At 44.0% G+C, this 22452-nt stretch overlaps 1 protein-coding gene across 1 annotated transcript in view; it reads right to left on the bottom strand.

The window, feature by feature from the left end:
• LOC117458261 (rho guanine nucleotide exchange factor TIAM1-like) overlaps nucleotides 1-18917 on the bottom strand; it is a 64370-nt gene extending 45453 nt beyond the window's left edge. Inside the window, exons 1-2 of the mRNA XM_034098618.2 lie at nucleotides 18661-18917; nucleotides 1782-1887 (exon numbers count right to left, since the gene is read on the bottom strand). The gene's annotated coding sequence lies outside the window, so the exon portion shown is untranslated. The remainder of the gene's footprint in view (nucleotides 1-1781; nucleotides 1888-18660) is intronic.
• Nucleotides 18918-22452: the final 3535 nt, after the last annotated feature.

The raw sequence follows: 22452 nt of genomic DNA on the forward strand, positions 1-22452 counted from the left end.
AGACATGTTACCATTTTGCCCTATGACTAGTTGTTGTCATTTTAAAAGTTAGTGAAGTGTTTTAGTTCTACTGTGGACCAAACCTGTTGACATCTGTTTTCATTAACTGGCACATTGATCACCTCAGCTAATAACACAACTAAGTAGCAGCTATTGTCTGAGATCACATGATGTAGTCTTGTTAGATGTGCCAAGAGCAAGGACTGTCTTCGGTAAGACAGCTTTTATGTGCGCAGCTCCACTTGCTTGGAACAATCTTCAGCAAGAATTGAAACTGAGCGATCTCATTCCTCTGCATGTTTTTAAAGCTAGGCTAAATGAAATGCTCGTTGATACTATGGGCACTTGTAAATGTCTATAACTATGTATCCTGTAAATATAATGTATAATGTCCTTTATTGTTTTATGTTTCATGTGGAACCTATCTCAATGGGACCAATCGATAAATAAATAAAGGTTTGAAGTAAGAGGGCTATATATATATATGTGTACGTTAAGTTCATCAACCTCCTCCAGGGCATCGATACCACTGGTGTAAAAGTGTTTGTACCAGATGGAGAAAAGCTGTGTGTGTAATCATGTGATTTACAGTGAGATTTGGGTTCCTTTCAATTTGTCTATAGAGGCTTTTGTGTTATCACTGAGAGACCCTCTGCTTTGAATCCATTATCAAACTGAAGGCCGTGCCCTCTGATGGCATTGGCTTGTACACTCTCTCACGTTTGTTGTTGAAAACGTCGATCTCTGTGCTGGATGAGAGGGTAACATGTGCTGCTCCTTTAGTTAACAGGTACGGCAGAAGTGTACGACAGGTAAAGAGGAAGTTCTGCCAGCTTTATGTTAACTGACCTTAATGTTTGATATTGTGCTTAGTACAACACCCTCGCGCGAGGTTACACAGAGGCAATCAAGTTAATTAAAAATGTATTTGGAGCATAAACACAGCTAACATTTCCTAAGGGTTTTCTGGTGTTTAAGTATTCACAATGCATCAATATCACCGTCTACAAAGGCCTCTCAACTTTTAACTCCTTTTTGTCGTTTAGATATATTTCAATTTAAGTCAAATGTTGATGAATAAAGTATTGGAAACTGCGCAGTGCACTGCAGTAGCATCTATCGCTTTGATGCCTAATCCTAGTTGCAAGCACTTTTCTCCTTCAGTGGTGTTCAAATTATTCATGTCCTCCCAAAACAGTTAAAATGATCAAAGAAATCAGTTTGAAACTGCGTAGTGCTGATGATAGAGTTATCGGAGCATCCTGCACCGCCTCATGCCCTCTGTTATATAAGCACATGGAGCTGCTGAGTCAACTGCTTTCAGATCAGCCGGTCCTCTGTGAGTCACACCTCATCAAACCCACACCATCAGGTTCTCAGTGTGGGCTCCAACTGCAGAGACACTGACGAACATATTCTCTAACACATCGTCGTGTCTTGTATTGAGAATCAAAAGTCAATTAAAAGTATTCCAACAAACCGGTACAATCCAAAAGAACATCATTATTGTAGTGTGCATTTAAGATAAGATAAGATAAGACTTTATTGAGCCCAATTTGGGAATTGTTTGTGTTGCAGCAGCATAAAAGACATGGCATTGTACAATACAAATTTAAAAAACTGGAAATAAACAAAAAAGTAGAAATATGTTGAATTAACAATAACAAAAACTAAATATAAATCAAGTTATTATATATACATAAGTATGTGAGGGATGGAATATTGAATATTAAACTGAATGTAGCAGTAATAAGAGAGCAAAGTGTACGAACTGTGGTTACCTGTGGTTAAGCAGCCGCATCACTAGCTTCTCCACATCAGCTCGGTGTCATCTCTCACCGACCGCATGATCCTCCGCACATCGTCAAATGCCGGTGTCAATTTGCCCTGAGAGGAACAAGAAGAGAGAGAAGTGTTTCAGTGGAGCTCTCACAACTTCAAAGTGACCTGATGTGTCAAACGCACACAGGGGAGGAGAGAGGAGACGGGAAGGGGAAGGTAGTTCTGAAACCACTGCAGAGGATCTGCCAGGTACGTCACATAAAGCGGGCGAAGTCAAGTTGAAAGGAAAGCTGTGAAACGCACTGGAGAGGGAGTCTATAGGAGAGGAGACAGGGGGCAGGATGAAAGAGAATAAAGGACACTGTGGTCAGTAAGCATGGAGTTAAGATGATGCAGTGAGGCAAGTTAAAAGCACACGCATTTAAATACACACATGGACATAAATCCTTGGGCAAGACACTTCACCTGAACTTGCTCCTGTGGGTATTGTCCACAGTGACCATTGCATGTATAAAAAAAAAAAAATAATAAATATAAGGGATTATTATTATTATTAAGTCGCAGATCATTAGAAACAAAGTGCAGAGGCATTATCTGAGCCTGAGGGGAGATCAAACTCACAAACAACCGCATTTTCTTAGAAAGGCACACTGAAACTCCTTGCCAACCCGAAACCATACAGGCATGTACGGGCATGTGCACAAATCATTTTGTATTAACACGCGGCAGACGAGGAGATTTGAACACACACACACACACACACACACACACACACACACACACACACACACACACACACACACACACACGCACGCACGCTTTTGGTAAAATGACAGAACATGAAAGCAGCTATGGTGAATGATTTTCGGCTTAAGACTCAATTAAACGATCCTTGCCAACACGACCTAATTTCCCCTAATACCAGCCCTGAGCTGCGTAGAGTAGACCATGATTTCCATAGTATGCTACGTATAGTGTGAAGGTATGCACGTTTAAGCGCTGTGTGTAGTGGTGCACATCATTTCAGTTCACACAAAGATCAAATAAATAAATCTAGTTTGTACGAAGACATCACTGATGATCCTTCTCAGTCGGCTGCATTCAGACGCCCCCTGGCAGTATACAGCAAACACTCATGTCAGATGTGTTCGGTTCTGATAAGCCTATAAGCAGGAGAATAATGGAAATGAGAATATTTCCCTGCCTTGTAAATAAGAAAGGGAACGAGCAAAAGAGAAAAGGAGAATTGCAGTCTATGAATTGCAGAGCAGATGTCAATCAACACAGAGTCTTGCTTTCAGATGTGGCGGGTAAGTAAGTCAGACTTTTTTCCACAATGCTAACAAAGCATTTTTTCTCTACAGTTGACTTTGTCCACACCTGCTGCTCGTATCATTGATTATAAGCAGAACTGTCCGTTTGATTATTCTCTGGGGAAGAAATACAAGGAATCAACCCTGTTACGGTTCTCGGAAAAGATACAGAAATGAGAGTTTAGTAAAGGAGAAGTGGAAAGGACAATTAGAGAAGTACGGGTTGTGGCAGTTACAGTGCGTGGAAACCAACCACAGTGTTTCTTTCCACTTCTCAACTCCAGTATGGGTGTTAGCCGCTGCGGTACATTTCTCCCCAGCTGTGCGAAGCAGTTACATCAGATAAACTTGACCCTGATACTTCTCCTCCTCTTCCGTTCCCCTGCTTCCCCCTCCACCTTTTATTTCTCCTCTCTCCTCCATCCCATCCAGCGCAATAAGGCTTAGTCCAACCCACACGCTTCAGAACCAAACAGAAACACACGGAGCACGATGAACAAACAATGCTTGACACGGGCTGGATATTTATTTTGGAGAGTCCTGCTTTCTTTTTAGAATCAGTGTCAATTGTTGGCCATACTGTAATTTCAAACACAAGACTTGATAGCTAAAACGCTAGATAGTGCATGTATGTTTGATGAATGGAAATCAATATAACCCTCGTGTATACAATGGCTGTCCTCGCAGATTTACAATTATACACCATTTAGATAATACAAACGTTAGAAAACATGTTTTTTTAAGACGTAGAGCTCTTGCTTGCATTGGCTTTACATTGCCGTTGCGAAGTAGCTAATCTATTCTCCTATCTGTCTGAGTGGAGGTGAACAAAAAACACACACAGGCCAAACAAACAAAACAATCCTGTCCGACACAACGCAGGGGAAATCAAACCACTGCTTTTCCTCTGGCGGTGTACAATCTAAAATGTTTAGTCTCTTGGTTTTTCCTCTCCCCGTACCCTGCAGCAAAGCATGGCAGAGGGGTAGCGGGGAAAGAGAGAGAGAGTGGGGGGGGGGGCTCTCTGCTAAACCCACGTAGAGCCGAGAGGTGAGGTGAGGCTGGAGGCACGGTGTATGAGGAGGGAGGTTGCTGAGGTTGCTGCAGAAACAGAAAGAAAACATATGCCTTGTCCTGGGCTCCGAATGGAAGTTGGATATGGAAAAGTGTGAAAACAGAGGCAGACAGAAATGAAAGAGCGAGGGAGAGATAGACAGAGACAGATTGGGGGGGTCCTATTGTTGCCGAGCTCTAAGTGGATAAGTAGACATGTGCTCTGGCTGCCTCTCTTCGGGCTTAATTGAGGGAGCCGAGACAAAAGAGGAAACATAATTATTCGCTCTCTTTCTCTCAGTCTCTCGTTCATAGCTCTCATTCTCGCAGTGTATTAACACATGGAGAGAGTGTATTAATAATACAATGGCCTGCGCAACAGCAGCCGGAGCATCATTACCATGCAGACATGCCCACTCACGAACACACACACACACACACACACACACACACACACACACACACACACACACACACACACACACACACACACACACACACACACACACACACACACACACACGCACTGACAGCATACAAAGAACAATGCTGCTGAAAAGACAATTCCATACTGATTAAATGTCTAAGAGCACAAAACGAAACAAAAAGCAGGTCCGTCGCTTCATTCTAAACCCAATATGTAAATGTTGTATACATAGCAGATCAGCTGTTTTCCAAGGAGAGCATGAAGCTCTTCTGGCTGAGTATAATGGACACAATAATAATAATTTAAAGACAGCACTGAGTATCATACTGGGACTGAAGGTGGCATTTAACTACGCTGCCAGATACAACTCTGCACCGGAGCTGTCACACTCTTTTAGCTGCTGTTGTGTGGAAAAGATGCTCGTCACCGATAGGCTCTCACGTCTATCAGCATAACCTCACACGCAAGCAGGTATTCTTCCTGTGGCACACAATAGCACAAAGGCAGACGTTGCTTCCAGTCACACACACCTGCCCAATTTTCCCAGGAGAAATGTGAGCAGGTTTTCTGACTCTCACACACACACACACACACACACACACACACACACACACACACACACACACACACACACACACACACACACACACCACACACACACACACACACACACACACACACACACCACACACACACACACACACCACACACACACACACACACACACACACACACACACACACAGGCTCTCACACTCTTTGGATAAATACCAAAGGCCTGTCAGAACAGCCACGGAGCAGGCACGCCCTGCTTCCCCCCCCGACAATCTTTTCATCTCTGCACCTGTCCCACAGCTCCACCCTACATGACACACAGCTCAGCTCTCCACATTCAAACCACACATGAGGTGGATGTGAGCTACTGTACTGCGCTGCGCTGTGATGGAAGCCAAGCTAAACCTGTCTCATTGCTTTTAGAATCCTGTCACAGTCTAGATCGCCTGCCACAGAGGCTGCTGAAATCACACTCAAATGATGAAATCGACAAGCCCCTTTATCCCTGTGATACAACAGACCGTCATCATAACAACGTACAAACCTTTAAGTATAATACTCAAAACGTGTTGCCTTGAATGCTGCACATATAAAGACAACACTACTGCAATAGGTTTAACTTTAGTTTACAACGGTCTTAAACAGAAATAAATATCTGTTGCACTTTTTTGTATCGAACATGTGCAAACGGGATCTCATCCAGAAAGAAAGGAAGCTATCTCGAGCTTTTAAAAAGTGCTAGAATCTGTTGGGGTTACATTTAATTCGGTGTAAGGCAAGGCAAGGCAAGGCAAGTTTATTTATATAGCACTTTTCAACACAAGGCAATTAAAGTGCTTTACAAAAAACGAAAGACATTAAGAAAATGGCATTTAAAATCAGTCATTAAAAATAAAAGCTAATAAAATAAACATAAAAAGAAAAAGAAAAAGAAAAGATACATGGATAAAAGTTACAGTGCAGTTTAAGATATGAATAGTTCAATTAAAAGCAGCGACAAAAAGAAAAGTCTTCAGCCTGGATTTAAAAGTAGTCAGAGTTGCAGCGGACCTGCAGGTTTCTGGGAGTTTGTTCCAGATATTTGGAGCATAATAACTGAACGCTGCTGTTCCATGTTTAGTTCTGACTCTGGGGACAGAAAGTGTACACTTGTGTTTGATTGTGGAACACACTGTTATGTCCTAAGGTGATTCCATTTAAAAGGATTCAAAGTTATTCTTAGCTATCACCGTTAGTCAGGGGGTATTACACAATAGGAGCAAAGACTGATGATAAATCAAATCCACTCTCAAGGGTCCCACATTCGTTTAACCCTCCTATATCATTCAAATTGACTACTCTAATTGGCCATTCAGGACACAAATGTCCAGAGTGATACCGGAGGGTTAAGACCGGGTGAATATAGTTTCAGATTTTATTAACTGCTGATGACAAAAGACAGCCATTATGACCTCGACATTTGTCCTCCATAGTGAAATTGACAACCCAATAAATACCCCAACGACAAAAGTGGAGCCCTAAAACAGACCTTGAAGGTAGTGACCAGTCTAGACACGGCCGTAACCAGAGAAGCTCTCAGCTTGACCTCCCTCTGCACCTTCGAACCATGACCCCACCCCCACCCCTATCAAGCATTAAAACACATGACGCAGTCGCTGCACTCACCCTTCCCTTAGGCCTTTTCCCGCACCTTTCACATTCTTTAAATGGCTACCGTACCCCCTGCCTCAGAGTGGGGACAGAAGTCGCTAAGTTGCTCTCTGGGGGGTACACAAAGGAATCTCTGGATGGGAGAAAACTCCATTCCAAGCAAGTCAAAGTAGAATACCATGGGAATCTGGGAGGCGGTTTTTACCAGAGTGCTCCATGCGGCCAGGTTTTGCATAAACACCTGCACGCCCCCGCAGAGATACACACAGACACACCTGGACACCTGGGAGCATGCACACCGGGGCGTCCCTGTTGTTTACGCTGCAAACCTGCTTTGAAAGATAACATACACACTGTTAATAACGTGCGGATCAGGACTAGGTGCCGGCTCCATGGTCCAAACAAAAAAGGATTGGGGACTCATCTGTAAGTGCCCGTATGTATGTGCACACCTAGGCTTGTGTGCATTGTGAAAAGGACTATATATATATATATCTAATTGTGAGATAACAGTCCGATATGCTCTGAAAACATCCTATTGTGAGCGCACACTCCACTGCTCTCCCACAGTCCCGCTGAGAAGGGACTGCCTCCGACATCGCTGGTAGAATTCCCTGGAAGAGGGAGATTAGCTCCTTATTCATCCTTTCGGGATCTGACAAGACGCGCGCCACATCCCCCCGCGCTCAGCTTAAACACACACGCGCACGTACACAAACAGTGTGCCTGCGAGCATTGAGTCCCGACTGCTGCTTAAATCAAACGTTCATTTTCTTTTAACTGGTGAGAGACAAATTATAATTCCTTCCTCAAGAGCCCTTTCCTTTTGAGGACCACAGACAAGGGCATGAACATGACAGAATATAGCGGAGTGGGAGGAAATAAGACGATCGCTATTCATTTATTACGGCCCCTTCTATTAGTCATCTCTTAATAAGGAAGTAGGAAACACAATTGATAACATTAAGGACTGTAATGATGGTGGTAATAAAGCTAATTGACTGAGAACAGTAAAGAGAGAGGAAAGAAACAAAGATGAACTAAATACAAAAATATAAATGCCATGTTCAAAGCATTGGGGTAAGAGATAATGACATATCATTCAAAATGACATTTCAAATGATTTTTCGATGTGGGTCAAAGTCTGTGTGGCATCTGAGGATCAAGTGGAGAAGATAAAGGGCAGTAGAGCCAATTCACTCCTCAAGTGTCACTAACTTCATTAAATACGCTGCTCCGTCTCCCTGGGAGCTTACACTGCACGCTCCTTAACTCGGATTCCAGCTGACTGTCTCTGCCTCGACGGATTACCATAATTTAAGAAAAATCCTTCTTCCACGAGTCCTCCATTGAGTGAGAGGCCCGAGAGTCAATGAGTGTGTGTAGCTTTTGACGCTCCACTCTGTCGCTGCTGCAAACTCGGCGATCAGCGAGTCTGAATATTCAAGGAAGGAAACCCCACCGATTTAAACCTCTCATTATGATCTTTAACATGTATATTTGAATGTGAGGCTTTCACAGCGAGTTCTCAGGACACCTTATTTTACCGCATGTGCTGAGATGAAGGAGGAGATCAAGGTGTGTAAACCTAAATGAAATCTATTTGGACTTGTGTTGGAGTGCCACTTGAAACCCTCCTATGAGTACAACCAGCAGCAAGCAGAAGGTTGCAAAGCAAGTGGTGGACTATTGTTTTGATGAATGATAATAAATCATCCTCCGCTTTTTCTGCCAGTCCTCAATCAACGCTTGATGCAATAGTGATTGCGCAAGACAATCGCCAGTCATGGAAAGCAATCAACTGAATATTCATGGGGTTTGCTGCTCCGAATAATGTGAGAGGCAGAAGTGTTGTTTAATTATCCAGGAGGAGTGGGACGAGACATTGACTGTGCTCCAGATTCAGATGGTAACCGTAGAAACCCTGCGGGGCAAGACGCAGCCTGGGGGAGGAACGGATGAGAGTGTGGATATAAGATAGAAACAGATGTAATAAAAGAAGAAGAGCACTGAACGGACGTGGAAGCATTTGGGGAATTTCTTGAAGTGACACGCGGGAAATGACTACAGACGGGATGGAACAGAAACTCCATCTCCACATTTGAAAACATTATATTTGTTGGACTAAAGGTTTACATAAAAACCTCTCAGTGTCATCCATAGCCAATCCAGTCGATCACTTCTTTATCTTAAAATAATCAATATATTTGAGAGATTCCCTTTACATTGCGTCAGCACAGGACTACAGTCTGGAACAACAGCTAACGTGTCACTAACTTACAAATCAATCAATGTTATCAGTCTGTTAAATAATCTGTCTTATCAATGTTGCCCTTTGGCTCGTGGTGTACTGTGTTGTTTGTGCTACTGGATTGTGTCTCGCTGTGATTATATGTGATGCAAGTTATTCGGTTTTCTGCGTAATCTCAGCTATTCGCATCGACCTGGTTGACAAGGCAATAAAGTAATGAAGTGGGGTAAGACACACTTCTGTAGAGAGTGTTAGGGCTGAAAAATGAATGTTGTGTTATCCCCCCCCTTCTCCCTTTCTCACTTAACTGAACTATTCTGGGAGGTTTTCTTTTCTGAATTAAGTGTCTGTGTTATTCAAGCGTTGTTAAACAAAATGTCCTCTTGGTTTGAAAAGTGTAATGTGTTTTTATTCAGTGCAATGAAAAAACCCCAATTCATATGTATGTGGCGCAAAAAAAAAAAACAAGTTTAAATGTTACGTCATGTTGGCAGCAATATTGTCAGACACTGACATGTGTAGACACCTGCAGACACACACAGACAGGTGTGAATGGAGCCAAATTGGTAGGTAATACATCCGATTCCGCTCAGTACATGTTGAAGAGACAGGGAAATAACAGGGTGTGTGTGAGCCAGAGAGAGAGAGAGGGGGGGGGGGGGCAAGAGGGTTTTATCCAAAGGTATACTGATTGAGGTGGGAGGTTGTGACTGGGGGATGGGATGTGAGAGGAAAGAGGGTCTGAAAACAAAAATGATAGTGATGAAAGGGGGATGAGAGGCTGTTAGAGCTGGCGGTATGGAGGGCTACAGGTAGGAAGATGAATGATGTGTGCTGAGGTGGAAGGAGACATGAGAGGTAAAGAGGTGGAGTAGTGCTGATAGGTCCTGAGGGGCTGATAGAGATAGATGTTGTGTCAGTTCAAAGCAAAGCAGATGTGAACAGACCCCATTTGTTGTCAGTAACGATATGGCCGGGGTAAGACTATCTGGAGAGGGTTATTGTTCGTGGAAGGGAGCGTGTTTAGGTGTGACCGAAAAGTAAAAAGATAGAAACAACAATGATTACAACAATATACTGCAATATGCATTAAGTATTCGCTTACTCTGGTTTTTATGAGTGATGCAAGTCTACTGTTATCACTTTATGATGACGAAATGTCCTGCTGAGGGTCTTCAAATCTATTGTAGTACTACCCAAATATAACCAGAGAGTAAGAAAGAGGCTTTGGCATCACTGCACGAGGACAGGTAGGGAAGAAAAGGTGAAGAGGTTGCTATGGGATCCAAAAAGGAAATGAAAGATTACGGCTGGAGAAGCAGTAGGATACACCGTGAGAGTGTAAAGCGTACACAGGTATGGTGTAAAGGAAAAAGTAATTGGTAGAGGAACGGGCAACACCTAGGCTCCTGCTGTCCCCCTCCTCCCTTAGAGAAAGGGGGGAGGGGGACAGCAGGAGGTGGAAGGGGAAGTTATTTTAGTGGATCCCTGCACCTGAGTCAACAGCGGTGCTTGCAAACAAAGCGCCCCCTTGAAGAAGAGACAGGAGACAATGCAGAGCAGTGAGGGATGGGATAAGAAATGTTCAGCAAGAATGTGACAGGCAAACAGCAGCTCTGTGTTGTGTCTCTGCCTCTCAGGTCAATAGAGGACGCAAAGCACCAACACAATTCAGTACACAAACCGTATGACATTTTTTTTAACTTCAGAAATGCTTAAACAAAGTTTTCAACTGGCCATAAAGAACAAAATAGACGAAATGATTGACCGTTGTTGCCAATGTCTGCACGAATATCTCTCTCTATAAATATATATATATATTGTATACAGTCCATATCAAATTGCTAGCATGCAGAATGTACAAGTTAGCTTGCATACTGTTTCAAATCGCTGACTGTACTCTTTTCACATGATCATATTTTGTATCTGCTGTTTACTAAGGAAAACACCCTTCCCTATTGCTACTTCTTCATGCATAGTGTGTATTACACAAACACATGCTGACACACAGCCAGGTGTGACAAATTAAAAGAATAAGGGTGAACCACACCCAGTATGTTGCATCTCTATTGTGCAAATTTCAATCAACACAAACGGTTTCAGTTGTTTTAGCACACAATAGGTCAAGTTTCCCACACAGACATTAAGCTTGAGTTTAGACTTTAACAAAACCCCGTGAGGATTAGGGCTGAAACTAATGACTATTTTCATTATTTACATTTCCTTCTAAACTGATCGTTCATTAAGGCCAAGAAAAATATCAGAAAGACTGGATACTTTAGAGTCTAACGTATTATCTTCAAATGTAGATTTGCTGCTTGTTATGATAGCAAGCCCCTTTGTATTTACTGTCTTTATCAATAGATGTATTCTGACATTTTAATGATAACAAGCAGCACAGTAAAGCTACAGCATTTTCTTGAACCTTGCATTTGTTTCTATATTGATCACGGCAGTATCTATTACATCTGCACTATGGTCAACAAATAGTTTTTAAGGTTGGTAAACCGCCATTAAATCCCTGGATACTTTACTAATAGGAGTCCCGTTGGATTTTAGCAAATGGTTAAACGATGTCACGTGGCAAAAAACAAAACTATCACTGAGATGAGGTCGTGAACAACATGTCAGAAATGCGTGCCGTCTCTTCAGTAGATGGGGTTGGATCTAGGTCAATGGGTCCATTTCCCGTGAGTTGAGCTCTTGTGCGGACTGGAGCTGGAGGTTTTTGTTTGGGCTCTGAGTGGCTGCGGTGAATAGACCCTCGCTCTCAGTGCATTAGTGACCTGTATAAGCTCCACACAAGTCACTGACATCTGAGTGCAGGCCTGAGGGGAGAGGACAAAGGCAATATGACCAAACATGCACACACACTCCTAAAAGCTAACGCACCAAAGGCCAATAACAAAAACACAGAGTCTAAAAGAAACCGTGTACAGCACTCACCACAGGGTTCTTATCCCAAAGAAACTCAATCCCAGGAACAAAATAAACCTCTGCAGCTCTGACCGTAAGCCTTCGTCCTTGCCTTTGTTAGGGGGAAAAACCCTCACACACTTTCAGACACATTTGAACATACACACACTTACAAATGCATGCCGAGGCTTTTGAGACGCCTGATCCCACTGCATCACTTCCAGGTCAACAGGCAGGATTGTGGAGTGCGACTATGTGATGAGCACCGAGTCGCTGGTCAGCACTCCCTTTATGTAACTAATGTAATGTGGGGGGGGAAGGAAAAGCAGGACGAGAGCAAAGGAGATGAGAGACAATGGCCTCTGCTTTTATCTCAACTTGGACAGACACACACACTCAAACAAATCAGGGGGTGTAAAGATTTCCAAGCTGATGTAAAAAAAAAGGAAATCCCACAAAGACCAAATGTCTTTGAAAACCCTCTTAGCTCTCCTGCAGTAATTCCTCTCCGAAATCCCTACTCAGCACATCACACACACACACACACACACACACACACACACACACACACACACACACACACACACACACACACACACACACACACACACACACACAACACACACACACACACACACACACCACACACACACACACACACACACACACACACATACCATGTATACATCACTTCAGGGGACATTACATTGACTTACATGCATTTCTTATAGACTCTAGACTTATCCTAACCTTAACCATAACCAACACATGCCTTACCCTAACCCTAACCCTAACCCTTACCCTTACCCTTAACCTTACCCTTACCCTAACCCTAACCAAGTCTTCAGCCTAAAATTAATGATTCCCCTCATGGGGACCTCCAATTTGTCCCCATAAGGGAGGCGAGTCCCCACACGTGACTGTGTAGACAGATTTAGGTCCCCACAAGCATAGTAATGCTAGTCCACACACACACACACACACACACACACACACACACACACACACACACACACACACACACACACACACACACACACACACACACACACACACACACACACACACACACACACTAGCATTCCCACTCTCTCACTTAAACCAGCTTCCTGTTCAGGTTACATATCAGCATGAACACGTCCCTTGTTGGCTCATCACTCAGTGAACCAAATTATACATATTCACCTATATTTGCCTTTTTTCGTGAGCTTTTCCTCTGAAATAAGGGCACCCGAGAAAAGAAATATGTCGATCTAACCTTCTGAATATCAAAGAAGATGTAGACGCATGCATGCTTGCACACGCATACACAAACACGTATTTACAAATCATCAGCTGTGTGGGCTGGAACGCAACAGTGATCAGAGATAATGGGCAGACAGGGAAGGCAATGCTGTCACACCAAGAGAGGAGGGAAGGAGGGAAGATGGGGCACGAGTCAGAAAAAGAGAGACAAAGACAAAAAGAGAGGAAGAAAGGACGTGAGGGGAAAGGAAGAAACTCCCAGTTGATCAGCAGCAGACAAAAGATAGGAAATGAGTGAACATGCCAGCTCATGTCAGCTCTGAGACACCCCTCCCCCTTCTGGGCCCCCTCACAAATTAGAGGCATCCCCTTCTGCTTCTTCCACTCCTTTTCCATCTTCTTCTTCTTCTTCTTCTTCTTCTTCTTCTTCTTCTTCTTCTTCTTCTTCTTCTTCTTCTTCTTCTTCTTCTTCTTCTTCTCGACAGGGGGTTGATGATAGGATGTTTTTCACCTGATGTTTCTCACTCTCCTGCTAACGACTCTTCTAGTCTTGCTCAACCAGACGGGTGACTTTACTAACGGAGACACGAACGTGTCAGTGTGACATTATGTTCACAGTCACTGACTCATTCAGCCTCTCTTGCACAATGTCTCATGTTTTCAAAAAGCTATCTTAAAGGACAGGGCTGTGGAACTACATGCACATGGATGCCGGAAATCCAAGAGGTTCAACACACTCACTCGTGCGCCCTTGAATGCAACAATGTCTCTGTGTGTAGCCATCAGCACCAGTCGCGTGCTTTATAACCAGGTCAACCAAAGACCTTGTTCCGGTTATCCTGTTCTGTAAATCATCTCAGATTATCTTGACACACCCTTGTGAGTCATTGCCGTGTACTATCAGCTACACTGAGGGATTCCCCAGCTATTAAATGCAACTATGACAGAAGCGGCGCCTGAATTGCACACACTGTCAGAGAAACAGAAACCGTTTTCAGTGTCTCTCCACCTTAAGCTGTCAGTTTTGTCTCCGTCTTTGTCACCGGAAACAGATTCCATTTGTATATTTCTGGTACGATGACAGCAGCAGAGTAAAAGACAGACACGCAGAGAACCCACAGGCACACGTTCAAAAAACCAACATTTAAACAGCTTGATTGCATGTGGGGAGAGGGGCACGGGGGGCTGCATAAGCCCTGTATTTGCTTAACAGCAGCAATAAGACAACCACTGAGGAAGTGGGATGGAGGGTTTCCTAACAACGGTTGGAAGAGGAGAGGAAGACGCACGAAGATGAGGGGGAGAGACTCACCCCTTTCATGCTAATGGCATCATCCCTATATCATGCCTGCACACGCCCATCACACTGCAACCTACTGTAGGTACTGTACGTGTTATTATACAGAGGTCAGAGGAGTCATGTTCACTGAAGAGGAAAGACAAGTGAGAGTGTTTGCAACCAGCTTGTTGTTCATGATGATGATGATGATGATGATGATGGTGATGGTGATGGTGATGGTGGTGGTGGTGGGTGATGATGGTGGTGGTGGTGGTGGTGGTGGTGATGGTGATGGGTGGTGGTGATGATGGTGGTGGTGGTGGTGGTGGTGGTGGTGGTGGTGGTGGTGGTGGTGGTGATGGTGATGGTGATGGTGATGGTGGTGGTGGTGGTGGTGGTGGTGGTGGTGGTGGTGATGATGATGATGATGATGGTGATGGTGGTGGTGGTGGTGGTGGTGGTGATGATGGTGGTGGTGGTGGTGGTGGTGGTGGTGGTGGTGGTGGTGATGATGATGATGGTGATGGTGGTGGTGGTGGTGGTGGTGGTGGTCCACCACCACCACGACGACGACGACGAAAGCAATGGATATGATCCTTTTCAGTTATAACATGTATTGTTTTCTCGGAGTGTATGAGCTTTACATAAGCAGATCAAAGGATGAGTGGTACTTGATTATTTGCATTCATCGTATAGATTGTATCAAGGCTGCAGAATAGTATGTTCACTGTGAGTGTGCTTTTTAAAAACGAATCTGCGGTCTACAATATAATCATCAAACTTTAGGGTTAAGACTTGGTATTTGATTAGGTGAATGTAAATATTGCAGTACTCATGTAGTCATTGCCTCAGTTAGGCTGTTAACTGGAAGGTAGGATGTGAGTAAAAGAGGACACACCTACTTACATCTTCCCTATAGGTGAGCTGACTTAGCCTGAGAGAAATACATCAATCTGGGTCAGTATGTGCACACACACACCCACACCCACACACACACACACACACACACACACACACACACACACACACACACACACACACACACACACACACACACACACACACACACACACACACACACACACACACACACACACACACCCACTCACTCTCAGCCACAGGGCTCACTTAGCGGAGCCCCATCCCCCCTTTCACGCTCACAAACAATATTAGCTTACTGTACACAGACAGAGCGCATGGTTGTGTGGATGTACACATATTTGTCCTGAACACACACTTGCACACTTAGTAAATGGACACACACATACACATTAACCTGGATGAGCGCTTTGTTACTGTGTGAGATAATGCCCCCCCCCCCCCCTCTCTCTTTTCAGAGCCCCTGGGTTTTGCGGAGTCTTTGTCAATGTTGGAAAAAAGTGTGCATGCACGTACCCACACGCACCGGTTTGTATCTGCCACTATAAATCCAGCACGGATCACTTGCTCAAAACACCCTGCCAATATTCAACTACCTCATGATGGCAACTGAAGCACTGAATTGTAGCAATAGATAGCATGAAGAAAAGATAACAAGGAAGAGGGGGGGGGGGGGTGGATCTTATTCTTCCTAAAATCAAAACAAACACTAATAGCAAAGCATTTTAAATCTCAATGACAGGGCTGAGTACAGTTTACCAAAAAGTGACAGTTACAATCGAACAGCTTTCAACAGTGAAATATGTTGAAGTCTATTAAAGCAAGTTACTACAACTTACTTACTATGACACTCTAAATCGCTCAGAGTGATTGGTCCAGTCCCTTGAATGGTAACAGGGTGAATGACAAGCCAAATGTTAATGTTGGAAATAGCCAGACGTTTAACAAATTACAGGTTTGGTTACAATGTTTTTTTGTTGAAGACCATAACTTGCCAAAGCAATATCAAACCATACGCTGTTAACACTTGGGTGTTAAATATCGTGTTAATCATTAGGTCCTTATATCAAATCCAGGAATATATAACAAAATGACCTATAAACAAAATGTGTCACAATCAACTGTTCCTATTATCATATCGGCACTGAATTCTCTCAAGGAACCATACTAAACATACTAAACATGTGTTTCTTCTTCACAAGCATGCAAATAAGGGAGTAGAAACAGACACCCTCTGCTCTTTGACCTCTCGTGTTTTTTTGGCCGTCTAAAGATGACCCTCTGCTCAGCTGAGACCCAACACCTCCACCAGCCAGCTACACACAGACGGTAAACACTTATAGTATTCAGATAGAAGTGCACATTTGTATCTCCTTTTACTTGCAACTTGTCCGTTATCCCTTCTCTCTGCCTACACTCTCTTTCTTATATGCTACTGTTGCTCTCTGCCAAGTCTTCAGTAGCACAGCAAGCACACTGCCTTTCACTGCTGTTCCCAATACTTTCAGTAGCTCTCAGGTCTCTCTCTTTGTCTGTCGAGTTCGTCTTTATTCTGCTCTTTAGCTGTATCTCCTATTCTATCCGCTATTCATATGTCCACACAACATAGAGCTCCCCCTCACACACACACACACACACACACACACACACACACACACACACACACACACACACACACACACACACACACACACACACACACACACACACACACACACACACACACACACACACACACACAACACACACACACACACACACACACACACACACACCATGTATACATCACTTCAGGGGACATTACATTGACTTACATGCATTTCCTGGAGACTTATCCTAACCTTAACCATAACCAACACATGCCTAACCCTAACCCTAACCCTTACCCTAACCCTAATCCTAAACCTAACCAAGTCTTCACCCTAAAATGAATGATTCCCCTTATGGGGACCTCCAATTTGTCCCCATAAGGGAAGCCAGTCCCCACACGTGACTATGTAAACAGATGTAGGTCCCCACAAGTATAGTAATGCTAGACCACACACACACACACACACACACACACACACACACACACACACACACACACACACACACACACACACACACACACACACACACACACACACACACACACACACCAGCCTGAAGCCCCACACAAAGTAGGCTAATGTCTTTATCAGATCCAAATCTGTTAGTGTAGTGTAGTGTATCCCTCTCTCTTCATTTGCATTGTGAAACTATGATGGAATAACCAGACATGTGTGTGAACTGTCCTGCTGTGTCTTTATAACAAGCATTTGACAAGTCATAGTGACTGTAAGTACCGCCGAGTAGTTTTATAATCTTTCCTGTACGTCAAAGAACACAGTCAAATATGCACCCAATAAAGCATGCGTTACTTTGTTTGCACTTTGAGCTGAGCAGTTTGTTTAATGGCGGGGAAATGTCAGGTGGTGCCGGCCGGAGGGCTGTTAAGGAATTTTGTTATCACTAATTTACCTCGGGTAGGAAACCAGGCAACGTCCCAGTGAGTGCAGTAATGATTGATAAAGCCCTTTCAACACACTGAACACACTGGCCCAAGCAGCATGGCTATTTGAACAAAGTGTGTTTTTTTCTTAGTTCTATCATATTTATATGAATATAAAAATGGTGTGTATGTGAGTAAGAGTGTGTGTGTGTGTGTGTGTGTGTGTGTGTGTGTGTGTGTGTGTGTGTGTGTGTGTGTGTGTGTGTGTGTGTGTGTGTGGTGTGTGTGTGTGTGTGTGTGTGTGTGTGTGTGTGTGTGTGTGTGTGTGTGTGTGTGTGTGTGTGTGTGTGTGTGTGTGTGTGTGTGTTGGAGAGAGAGAGAGAGAGGGGGCTGGAAAAAAGAGCCACCACCAAACAGTAGTATAGTGTACTAGCAAAGGAGAGAAGTCACACACACATATACACAGCTATATTGTGTAGGAAAGCCAACATAATAAGTTAATATACAGACATTAACACACACACACACACACACACACACACACACACACACACACACACACACACACACACACACACACACACACACACACACACACACGCGCGTACTGTATATGGACCATTCAAAGGCTTGTACCCTTACAAGAAGTCAGATTTGAACACCTGACTATAACTTCTATGTTGTCTTCCTCACACAAACAGTTATTACACATGGTTAACCATTCATCTAAACATCCACACCATGGAGCCAGTTATGTTAATCGTCCAGGCTCTTCTCCCATCCCTCTCACTTCCAAAGCTCCCAAAACACCATGAAAACACGAGGTGCGTCTCTTTACCTGTGCTTAAGATCCCAGTGGTTCCTGAGTGAGTAGCAGTTAATTCCCTGTGTCGGTTAAAACAAAGTCAGCACGTGTCCTCCTCTCCGAGAGCAGACAGGGGAATCCTTGCATCAGTGAGACGTCTCCCGGACTCCTGCGAAACGTTTGCCTCTACACACACACACACACACACACACACACACACAACCACACACACACATTACAGCACATACGCACACATGCTGCCTCTTGCTTGCCTAGCCCAGACTGAAGGCAGAGGAGAGGGTGCGTTTGAGGCTGAGTGTGAGCCCGCCCTCTTCTCTCTCCGCTTCTCCCCTTTCCTCCACATGCACTCACCCTCTTCTCTCTCTCTCTCTCTCTCTCTCTCTCCTCTCTCTCTCTCTCTCTCTCTCTCTCTCTCTCTCTCTCTCTCTCTCTCTCTCTCTCTCTCTCTCTCTCTCTCTCTCTCTCTCTCTCTCTCTCTCCTCTCTCTCTCCTCTCTCTCCAATTTCACCTCCCCCGGCTTGCCAATTGACTGCCGGCATGTGTGCTGGTTCTGTGCCTCTAAGCCTTTAGATGTCCCATTTTTAATTGCTGGCTCTCTTGCCTAAAGTTCTACAAAAAAAACAAAGACACACAGATATAGTGGGCAAGCACAGGCACGCCGATAAGTTTACAGACAAACACATTCACCGGAAAGTACAATATATGGATTAATACAGGCAGATTTGTTTTGAGGAAGAGAAACCAGATAACACAAAGCTACACTCTGGAAAGAAGGTAGGAAATGGGATCTTAAAATAAGTAACGTGTACAATTCTGTGTGCCAGAATAGAGATGTTTTTAGAAAGGTGAGGAAGGTGACCAGAGCGGGGCGATGTACAAGACAAACCATCTCACTTTTTGGAAAGCTTCCATGTGAGCAGCTGAAGCTCGTGTTACTGTCTTATAACCCACTGGGCTTTTTGAAACAGAGGCTTCACATAAAGAGAATGAACCCTCAAGTGGCCTTTTTTTGTACACTACATTTCTCAGTAAGAAGACATCACCACCTGTAGGGTTGGAAGATGTCTCTGAAAGGTATAGTGTATCCTTCACTGAGAGCTGCCAGCTTGGTTTCCAACAGCGACCCAGTTTTAAGGCAAAAAAGGATCAAGAAACCAAATCCCTAATAGTATGTTCCAGGCTTTCAAGTATCTGCCAATATGGAACAAAATCATTTCAAGGTTTCATACTGTCACATGTTTGGTTAGCCATTAGCTTTTATGTGTCTACACAAGCAAACATGGGGGCATGTGACAAAGGTAAATACAAACAGTGTCGAGGTGGACACAATTTGGAAGAGTCACACAGAGTTCAAAACACAGGAAGTGAGGAGAAATAATGATCTGGGCTTCACTATGGCAACTCTAGAAAACGTTGCAGCCTGATAAATGAAGAAATAACCCCAGGCTTTTTGTTAAAGGAAAATTGTTCATTTGCAAATTGGGAAAGTCTTTCAACATAATTTGGTGGTGAAAACTCAACATATTAACTTATAATTAGGTAAAAAAGAGTCCAATAACAAACAACTTCCTTTTTCCTTAATGATAACTTTTCTATTTCCTCTGACAAAACATTTCTTAGGATCGTCAAATCCCTTACACAAACTTACAAAATGGCTTGAAGACAGAGGATTTGGTGAGAAAAACAGGGCCGGTTACATAACATGCTGATGATCCCAATTGTCTCTGTCTGCTGCACTAAAATATCCGCTGTTTGGAAGTATTTAACATTTATGGAGGCAAACATGTCAGGACAAAAGGCAGGGAAGGTAACAGATCTACCAAACAAAAAGGACCTGATGCAACCTCCACAGGGTAGAGAGGGGAGACAAGCACAACGTCGCTAACAGAAGTGCACACCGGAGCCCCAGGCACACGGTGACATTTCAGCCCCTAACTCAATACCACTACATTGTAACTCTGTACTGAATGTGTGCTTGTATACGTGTGCATATGCTGTCCGTCTGGCTGTCTCATAGTTCCTGTCTCATCAGACCCCTTCCCTGCCTTCCTCTCTGTCTCCCCGTTTGTTTCTTTCTGTGTTATCGAACAAATTAGCCTGAAAAGGTTGCGTCCTGCTATAGGAGCCCGATGAGAATAGAATAGCCAATCCAGGAGGATGAACAGCAACAACCAGTTCCCACACGGCTGTCCAGACACCACATTATTGGGCTGTAATGCAATTACCCAAGAAGCAGGGAGGAAATGGTTAGTAGTTTGAGGACAACAGAGAGCAAAGGCTACGATGGCATGTTGTCACAAGCAGAGTACAGAGGAGGTAACAGCAGCAGGTGGAGGATGTTATGTAAGCAGAGGGGAGGGCTGGAGAAACATCAGGATGGCGGGGATTTCTTTTTGTTAGCTTGTTTTGCTCTGTCTGCACTCATCATTTGGCATGCTGCTTTTGTAATGAGAACACGCTCAATTGTTTGTTCTCAGCTGCGCAGCGATGAGTAAATGCATATCAAAAAAACATTCATCCGTTTTCTGTTAATAAACAGACTATTCGGTAGCAGCGTTGTAAGAGTAGCGTTTTTGTTCCCCTGTCTTCCTGCACACCTTGGCTGGCCTTTCAGCACAATAAACTCCCACCTTTCAATCCTTATCAAGATGTTATCGCAGTGCGTGCGTGTGTGTGTGTGGTGTGTGTGTGTGTGTGTGTGTGTGTGTGTGTGTGTGTGGGTGTGTGTGTGTGTGTGATGTGGTGTGTGGTGTGTGTGTGTGTGTGTGTGTGTGTGTGTGTGTGTGCGCACGCACGCGTGTGGGGGGGAGGCAATATCAGTTAGGAGCTGAAGGGATGAGACGCAGATTGGTTTCCCATTTCATGCCGTCTGCCTTATCTGTTGCTAAACATATCATATTTAAATTCATGAACATTCTGTATTGAAAAGGGACAAAAAAGATGTGCACATAATACACTGTCAGGATGCTCGTTTCCCCCACCCTACCACCCACCTTGCCAGATTTGATAAAATCATCATCACCAGCCGTGCGAGAAGAGCTGATGAATAATGTATGTAATGCTGAGCCACAATAGTACATCCCTTCCGGCAGTCGCAGAAGCTACCGGTTGCTTAGGGTCATAGCAGCTAATCCCTGTCTAGGACTATTCCCATTAGCATGGGACAAAACTACATGCACAGAGGTCCTTTAAACTCATGTGTCAAATGCACACATACAGGCACATGAGCACACACCACAGAGGAAAATAAATTGGCCAGGTATATAGGCCACAACTGCGCTCATTAATAGTGATGACAGATGCAGCTGACAGACCCTCAAACTGTAGAATGGGCATCAGGTGTTGGACTGCATGCCTTCATGATGACACAAAGAAACGATGACATGCATTAGATGAAGAGCCGGGATGGACAGCTGGGATGTGAGGCTATAGCGGATGTGAGGCTATAGCGCAGGGGTGGGGAACTTCCGGCCCCCGGTCCGTATACGGCCCACGAGACCATTTGGTGTGGCCCTCGAGGTAATTTATAAACACACGCAAAAAATAAAAAAAATAAAGAAATCTAGACCGCAAAATAATTAAACAAGTGAGTACCTGTTTTTCCTGGCCAAGGTCAGGGTCCTTGAACACAACACAAGCCTAACGTGTCGTCACGTGGTATATGTCTCGTCTGACAGGGGTGTAGTTCTGACGGGGAGCACCAGAACGCAGCTCCGCTCCTGCAGTTTTTGCGTGGCTGTGTCTTTAGTTGAGAGCCCAGTGGCGATCTGTTCATCTGTCATACTGAGCATACAGTCAATAACT

The sequence above is a fragment of the Pseudochaenichthys georgianus genome, chromosome 14 (genome assembly GCF_902827115.2).
Source record: "Pseudochaenichthys georgianus chromosome 14, fPseGeo1.2, whole genome shotgun sequence".
Lineage (NCBI taxonomy): Eukaryota > Metazoa > Chordata > Actinopteri > Perciformes > Channichthyidae > Pseudochaenichthys > Pseudochaenichthys georgianus.